This window comes from Piliocolobus tephrosceles, chromosome 10 (genome assembly GCF_002776525.5).
Source record: "Piliocolobus tephrosceles isolate RC106 chromosome 10, ASM277652v3, whole genome shotgun sequence".
In the NCBI taxonomy this organism is placed as follows: domain Eukaryota; kingdom Metazoa; phylum Chordata; class Mammalia; order Primates; family Cercopithecidae; genus Piliocolobus; species Piliocolobus tephrosceles.
Window position 1 is genome coordinate 111,403,046 of NC_045443.1, and position 8,382 is coordinate 111,411,427.

Here is an 8,382-nt window from a genome sequence, read left to right on the forward strand (position 1 = left end):
TCTGTGTCTCTCACTGTCTCTGTGTCTCTCTCTGGGTGTCTCCCTGTCTCTGTGTCTCTCACTGTCTTTCTGTATCTCTTGGTGTCTCTCACTGTCTCTCTAAGTCTCTCACTGTCTTTGGGGCCTCTCTGGGTCTCTCACTATCTCTCTGTATCTACCTCTGGGCCTCTCTCAGGGTCTCATTGTTTCTCTGGATCTCTCACTGTCTCTGTATCTCTCTCTGGATCTCACTGTCTCTCTGTGTCTCTCTGGGTCTCTGGCTGTCTCTCTGTATCTCTCTCTGAGTCTCACTGTCTCTCTGTCTCTGACCCCGGGCGTACGCCTGAGCCCCAGGGACAGCATGTGGAAGCGAGAGAGGGAGACAGACAAGGCGTCCCCGAGTCGCCGAGTCCCAGCCGGAGAGCGAGGAGGCGCCCTCGGGGCCCCCGCCCCCACCGGGCCCCCGCACCGCCCCCCGCATGTTTGTCCAGCGCAGGCCGCATTGATCCACCGCGGCCGCAACACCGTCTGATAAATCCCGGCCGCGGTAATGAACCTCCCCGCACACCGCTCACAAAGCACACACTAGCCCTGGCCCCAGCGGTTAATATTTAACTGAATAAGGGCCATAAATATGGAAAATGGGACTTTTAATTAAATAAGCAGCTTTTAAAAGGGCCCTTGGGCGGGAGAGGCTTTTGTTTAAATATGATTGATTTGACATGTCCTTTAGCTCTCACACTCTCCCGAGCTCCCTTCCGACGTTAACTCTTGGCCCCCGGCCCCGGTAGCAAGTTGGCCAGACCAGACCCTGTTCTGCTGGAGGGAGGGGGCTCCCTGCTGGAGGAAGCGGGGTACGGTGGGAAGGAGGTGCCCTGGGGACTGGGATTGAAAATCCGGCTGCCCGGGCCCTCGCATTTGGCTTCACCCCCACTACAAGCCGCCTCCATTTCGCAGAATGTGTATTTCACCCTAAAAGAAGGGGCTAGTGGGGTAAGATGCCTCCAGACCCGGGAGCATAGGTTCCCTTTTAAAAGCCACGCCACCAGCTGCTGGTCCTTTGGCGGCTCAGCTGGTGGTCCCTCTGTGCCTCGGTTTCCCCATCTGTAATACGAGGATAACAATAGCACCTACTCCACAGGGCAGTGTTCAGATTCGGCACATCCCAGACCACGGGAGGGCCCACAGTGTTTGCCAGGATTCCAGCTGAAGGCTCTGTGACTGCTGCGAGGCGCCAGGCCACAGAAGCGGCTTGATGGGCACATTCCCGTATTTAGCACCGACCTCTCATTTGCATTTTTCACTGAGCCCCGCAAAGGAAGTAGCTGGTTCTACTCATATTCACCCAGAGGCTCACAATCTTGGCAGCTTATGACTCATCTGAGGAGCCCGGAATGCTCCAATTTCAGGCCGGGAAGAATTCAGCAGTCAAGGAGGTCTGTCTTCTGCCTCCAAGCTAATGGCCTTTACCTTTCAAAACTTTTCAAAAAAAAAAAAAAAAAAAAATCCTATTATAAATTAATATTCATGAAGCACCTTCCATATACCAGATTCTGCACACGCCTGACCTCAGAACCCTGTCGTCTGCCCTGCTTCCTGGGTGAGGAGGGATCTGATGCCCAGAGAAGCCAAATAGCCAGTCCAGAGTTGCCCAGCTAAGGAGCAGCTGGGCTGCTTTGCCTCCAGTGCCTTAAGCCCCCTGTGGGCCTAGCCTGGTGCAGGCCCATGCCCTGGGACTCATGTCTGATCTGGTCCTGGCTTCTCTGAGCTGACGTAGTGTCACCTCCCTGGATAATTCTGACATTCTCCATTACCTAAGGAGGGGGATGATGGTGGTCATCCAGCCTTGTAATTTATCAAGATTCTGCCCCTTATGCCCAACCACCATTTCTTCCTCTCCCCAAGTCAGATAACTTAGTTTTTGCTTATTCCCACTCACAGACTGCCTCTTCCAGGAAGTCTTCCCAGATGCACTCTGCTTGTTATGGTGGATCCCTTTTCTAACTCTTCCAGTATTGGTGAGTATAGTGAGCATAGTGAGTATTTGATGGCGTTCTATTGTATTGTCATTTCCTGCAACCATTCATTCACACAGTCAATTGCCATTTATTAATGACCTATTGTTTTATTTCTCCAACTTTAAGATGAACTTTTTTTTTTTTCTTTTTAACATTTTGAAACTGGGATCTAGTACATATATAACACCCATTTTTATTTGCTCTGGCACTTTGGAAGGCTGAGGCAGACAAATCACTTGAAGTCAGGAGTTTGAGACTAGCCTGGCCAACATGGCAAAACCCTGTTTCTACTAATAATACAAAAATTAGCTGGGCATGGTGATGCATGCCTATAGTCCCAACTACCCAAGAGTTCAAGGCACAAGAATTGCTTGAAGTTGGGAGGCAGAAGTTGCAGCGAGCAGAGATCACACAACTGCACTCCCGCCTGGGTGACCGAGTGAGACTCCATCTTAAAAAAGAAAAAGAAAGAGAAATACTCTAGTTAAATGGATGCTGCCTCTTATAATGGATGGCATTTTCAGACTGTGGAAATAAAGCCTTATGCCCAGCCCTGTGCCGGGTGTTGGAAGAATTGGGGGAAATCAGACAGACTTTTACTTTGCGTTCTGCTACCTGAAAGCTTACTGTCTACTGCAGAGTATATTAAGAAAGCACCCTTCAGCTGGGCATGGTGGCTCACGCCTGTAATCCCAGCACTTTGGGAGGCTGAGGTGGGCGGATCACCTGAGGTCAGGAGTTCAAGACCAGCCTGGCCAACATGGTGAAACCTCATATTTACTGAAAATACAAAAAATTAGCTGGCTGTGGTGGCAGGCACCTGTAATCTCAACTACTTGGGAGGCTGAGGCAGGAGAATCGCTTGAACTTGGGAGGCGGAGGTTGCAGTGAGCCGAGATCACGCCATTGCACTCCAGCCTGGGCAACTCTGTCTCAAAAAAAAGAAAGCACCCTTCTTTCTAATTCCCAAAATTCTAAATTCTCACTCGTTCACTCTTTTACACTTTTACTTAACCCCCTGAATTCTCATGGCCAAAAATGTGTTCCTCTCTTCCCAGGAATGGGGTGATTTTAGTGAAGGCAAGAGGTTATGGACATGAAGTGTTTATGTTCTGCCAGGCCCTATCCTAAGATTGATCACATATTGTCTCATTTAATCCTCACCACAACTTAACAAGGTGAGTGCTACTGGAATCACTACCAGTTTGCAGATGATGAAAGGAGGCTCAGAGACATTAAGTAACTGGCCCAAGGCCACACAGCCAGTGAGTGACAGAGAGAGTCAAATTCAGGCAGGTCTGGCTCCAGAGGCCTCACCCCCAACCTCAGTTCTTTTGACTCTTCTTTCATCCTCCCCTACTGCACCTGTGAGCTCCAGGCCCATCACAGAAAGTAGGTTCAGAAGCTCATCTTCCATCAACAGTGCAAGGGGGAGACAGCCCCAAGACGAAAATGGAAGCAGACGGTCTCCCAGAGGGGCTGTAATCAAAGGTGTCATGTAGAGAAAGCGGGAAGAGCCAGAGAACTCCATCAGGAGGTTGGCCTGGTGCTCTGTGACTAGTGACTAGTCTGTAGGAGACCTCTCCTTTGGCGGGATGTCGAGTGCCAAGTCCCCGGGGCCAGCTGCAAGGACAGTTTATGGTTCATGCACCCCTCTATAGGGGTGGCCAGTGGGCTGAGGATGGTCAGCAAAACTCCCTATCTCTGTGCCAGCGCATCTGTTGCCATGGTAACCCCTCTCAGGCATCACCAGGTTCTAGGTCTGTTTCCCGGGCTCAGTGTTGGGGTAGGTAGGGCTGAGGCTGGTTTTGGGGTCGGGGCACAGGGTTGGTGCTGGTGTTGGGGAAGAGGCACAAGGGCCATTTCTCATGCAGACCACCCACCCACGGTGGTGGCAGGGGGTTGGGGAGCACTGAGCAAGGCATCTGTATTCCTTCCTTGTAAGCCCAGAGCAACAGGGGACAAAACCCTGTGTTGAGTGTTGAGTACATCTGAGAAGAGACCTGCTCCCTAGAGAATCTCCTCCCTACACCCCTCAGGCTAATGGTTGGGGCCCTGTACATTCCACTTTCCCGGTGACTCTTCTGCCAGCTCCGTTTCTGGCCAGCACTCAGATGCACTCACTCTCATCTTCTCGTGGACTGGTGTCCTCCTAACAGACCTCCCTATCTGGCAATCTGTCCCCACAGATCCACCCTCTACAGGTGAGCTTGATTTATCTGTTTATATAGAAACAAAGTCTCACTCTGTCACCCAGGCTGGAGTGCAGTGGTGCCATCACAGCTCACTGTAACCTTGAATTCCTGGACTCAGTGATCCTCCCATCTCAGCCTCCTGAGTAGCTAGGACTACAGGTTTGTGCCACCATACTAGGCTAATTATTTTTGTAGAAACTGGGGTCTTGCTCATTGCCCAGGCTGGACTCGAACTCCTGGCCTCAAGCCATCCTCCTACCTTTCACTTTTGAGTAGCTGGAACTATAGGTGTGCACCGTCACGCCAAGCTAATTAATTTTGTTTTTGTTTTTTTTTGGAGAGACAGGATTTTGCTGCATTGCCCTGGTTAATCTTGAACTCCTGGCCTCAAGCAAATCTCCCCACAAGGCCTCCCAAAGTGCTGGGATTAAAGGCATGAGTCACTGCACCCGGCTGCAGGGGTGTTTTCTTGAGCCAAAGGCCTCCACTTGCCCTGTCCTTCCCTACTCCCTCCCCCAAGCACTGGCCCATCCAGGCCTCCCTCCGCTCACTCCAGGCCACATCCATGCTGTGGGCAATGTGACACCCATCAGGCCCAGGAAACACCGGAAATCAGTGAAGCAGGGAGCAAAGGTCGGGGTGAGGCCAACTCTTTTTGGTGTCAAAGGAGATTACGAGTCCGGCTCTTAAAGTTGAGGGCTGGGGCCAAAATCAGCCTGTGATCCCAAGTGGGATGAGTTCAGAGGTCGCCAGCTGGTTCCTTTGTGTGTCAATATTAACATGAGAGTCACCTAATTGGGGTGGGTCAGCCAGTGGCCAGAGCCAGGACACACGTCAGAAGAGAAAGGGCCTGATCATGCCCCAGGCAGTGTTGGGTGCTTGGCATAAGCCAGCTCATTCATTATATTAATATTACTACTAATAACACGAATATAGGAGTAGTAGAAGAATAGCAGTAGCCACATACATTGAGTCTCTATTAAATTCAGGCTTGGTGGCTGGCACTTAATTCATTAAATGGCCTCATCGTTCCAACCTCTCTAAGAATTAGATTCTGTTGCTACCCCATCCTACAGTCAAGGAAATTGAGGCACTAAATGGTAAACCAGTGAGCCGTGTTCACACAACGCGAATGGAGGAGAGCAGACTTAGACCCAGCCAGTCTGTCTCCTTGCAACACAAGGATGACATCTCTGTTTTATTGATGAGGAAAGCAAGTCTTCAAGATGGATCAAGGCTGTCTAAAGCCACACAGCTAGTCAGTGACAGGGCTGAGTTACAAACCCAGGTAGGTCTTCTCCAGAGCCCACAATATCCTTATTTTATTTTATTCTTTTCCTGACTCAAGAAAAGAATAAAAGGCTGGAGTGCCTTTCATATCTCAAATGCTCAGTAGCCTCATGAATAAAATGGGGATATTAATATCCCCCTCAGTGCAGATGCAACATGAAAATATGTGTTAAACCTTTGCACATGCTGTTCCTTCTGCACAGAATGCTTTTCCTTGTTAAAATTAGCACCTTTGTTAACCTAGCATCTAACCTGCATTCTAGGCTGAAGTACAGTGGCATCATTATGGCTCACTGCAGCCTTGAACTCCTGGGCTCAAGTGATCCTTCTACCTTAGCCTCCTGAGTAGCTGTGAGGACAGGTGTGTGCTAATTAACCAGTCCTGGCTAATTTTTACACTTTTAAAAATAGAGACAGGGGTCTCACTATGTTGCCCAGGCTGGTCTCAGACTCCTGGCCTCAAACAATCCTCCTGTCTAGGCCTCCTGAGTCACTGGGATTACAAGTATGACCCACCACACCCAGCCTTCATCTCATTCCTTTTAAGCTCATCCCTTCTATGGGTTCTTTGAAGGCCACTTGTCCTTCTGTGTGCCACTGTTCCTGCCTTCTTGGACCTAAGGGAACAGTGACTATCAATTGACTGATGGATGAAGACTTGCCATCTGCATGGCTCAGGCTAGTCATATAGAGACCAATGCTCATCTCCATTGGTTTTGGGTCGGATGAACCCACGTGGACACTTGCTGGAATCATAGCATCCTAGTAATTTCAGATGCCCACTTCTATGTAGGCTGAGTCCAAAGAAACACTACTTACCTAAAACTTTTTTTTTCAATTTTTAATTTTTATCTTTGGAGACGAGGTCACCCAGGGTGGAATGCAGTGACAGGATCCTAGCTCACCGCAGCCTCTCACCTCTGGACTTTAGCCATCTTCCTACTTCAGCTTCTCAAGTAGCTAGGACTACAAGGATGCACCACCATACCTGGCTAATTTTAAAATTTTTTTTGTAGAGACGGGGGTCTCGCTATATTGCCCAGGTTGATGTCACCTTCCTGGGCTCAAGCAATCCTGCCATGGCCTCCCAAATCACTGGGATTACAGGACTGAGCACCCAACCCCCTAAAACTTCTGATTACAGTCTAGTACAATAGCAGTTAATGCATTGACCATTTCTTAAAGGCCTGCTCTGTGGAGGGTACTGGAGACATAGTGGTGAGCAGAAACTGACACTTCCCTGTCCCCCTGGAACTTACATTCTAGTGGGGGAGGTGGACATTAATCACACAGTCCCGCCTAGAACACCACATTGATTCAATAATGAAAGCTCCAGAGGATGCGACAATTTCGCAGAGCAACCGGCCTCGGCCAACGACGTTAGGGAGATAGCTCTGACAAAATGACTCGTGAGCTGAGACTCTGAAGTTGAATAGATGCTAAGTCAGCAAAGAAGAGAAGGAAGAGCATTCTGTGCAGAAGGAACAGCATGTGAAAATGTTTAACAAACATTTCCTGTTTAATCTGCACTGTGAGGGGAGATATTAATATCCCCATTTTATAGATGAGGCTACCGAGGCTTTGAGAGATGAAAAGCCTTGCCTAAGGGCTTCAGGTCCGGAGGGAGCAGCAGGAATTTGATCCAAATCCACCTGCCTCGGCCTCAGCAGTCTGATGCCACATTTGACACTCTTCCACACTGGTGCTTAGAAATAGCATCACATGGCCGGGTGTGGTGGCTTAAACCTGTAATCCCAGCACTTTGAGAGGCCGAGGCAGGTGGATCACTTGAACTCAGGAGTTCGAGACCAGCCTGGCCAACATGGTGAAACCCCAGCTCTACCAAAAATACAAAACTTAGCTGGGCGTGGTAGCACACGCCTGTAATCCCAGCTGCTCGGGAGGCTGAGGCATGAGAATCACTTGAAAGCGGGAGGTAGAGGTTTCAGTGAGTCCAGATTGTGCCACTGCACTCCAGCCTGGGAGACAAAGCTAGATCATGCCACAAAAAAAAATATGGCATCACATGATGTTGGGAGGAAAGCTGCTTTTGGGAAAAAAAATAATGCAAACGGGCCAGACAGTTGTGTCAGACAGAGCTTTTTAAGTTGCTGTAGTAGAAACCCAACTCACACCGACTTAAGCAAAAAAAGGAAATGTATTGTCCCATGTAACAAGAATCCAGGAATGGAAGACTTTAGGCTTAGCTGGACCCAGAGGCTCAAACAAGATCATCAGGGCTTTGTGTGTGTGTCTCTCTTCCCCTGATCCTGCTTCCTGGGTGTTGGCTTCCTTCTCACGTCCCACGAGATGGCCCCGGAAGTCTCTTGCTTACCCCTTCCCACCGTTAGCAGTCGTAGAATTTCGAGAGATTCCTTCTTTCCAGCCACTCCAGGGAAATGTCCCTGGCTTGGCTCCGATTGGACCAACTTGGTCATGTGCCCATCCCAAGGCCAATGAGTGTAGTTAGAGAGCTGTAATGTTCTCATTGACCAAACCTCGGTCACATGCCTATCTTGGAGCCAATCAATGAGGCCAGGGACTGGACTCCTTTGGCTGGTACTGGGTCATGTGATCACCCTTGTATCTGAAGATGGTTCAGTTTCATCCAAGCTCCACAGACTGAGAATGTAGGAAAATAGGAACAAGGAATAGGGAATGCTGGAAAGAAAAAAAAAAGAGAGAGAGAGACTGGACCTGCAAAAAACTCAAAATTGAAAAGTCAGCTAGGCGTGGTGGCTCACACCTGCAATCCCAGCACTTTGGAAGGCCGAGGCAGGTGGATCACTTGAGATCTGGAGTTCGAGACTAGCCTCGCCATCATGGTGAAACCCCATCTCTACAAAAAATACAAAAATTAGCTGGGCGTGGTAGCACATGTCTGTAATCCCAGCTACTCG

The 8,382-nt window shown here is 49.4% G+C and overlaps 1 long non-coding RNA gene across 1 annotated transcript in view; it reads right to left on the bottom strand.

Moving 5' to 3' along the window:
- Window positions 1-7,885, bottom strand: part of LOC111542202 — a 29,012-nt gene extending 21,127 nt beyond the window's left edge. The window contains exons 1-2 of the long non-coding RNA XR_002731482.1: window positions 7,818-7,885; window positions 1,325-1,458 (exon numbers count right to left, since the gene is read on the bottom strand). This is a non-coding gene — a long non-coding RNA (uncharacterized LOC111542202). The remainder of the gene's footprint in view (window positions 1-1,324; window positions 1,459-7,817) is intronic.
- Between the last annotated feature and the right edge of the window lie 497 nt (window positions 7,886-8,382).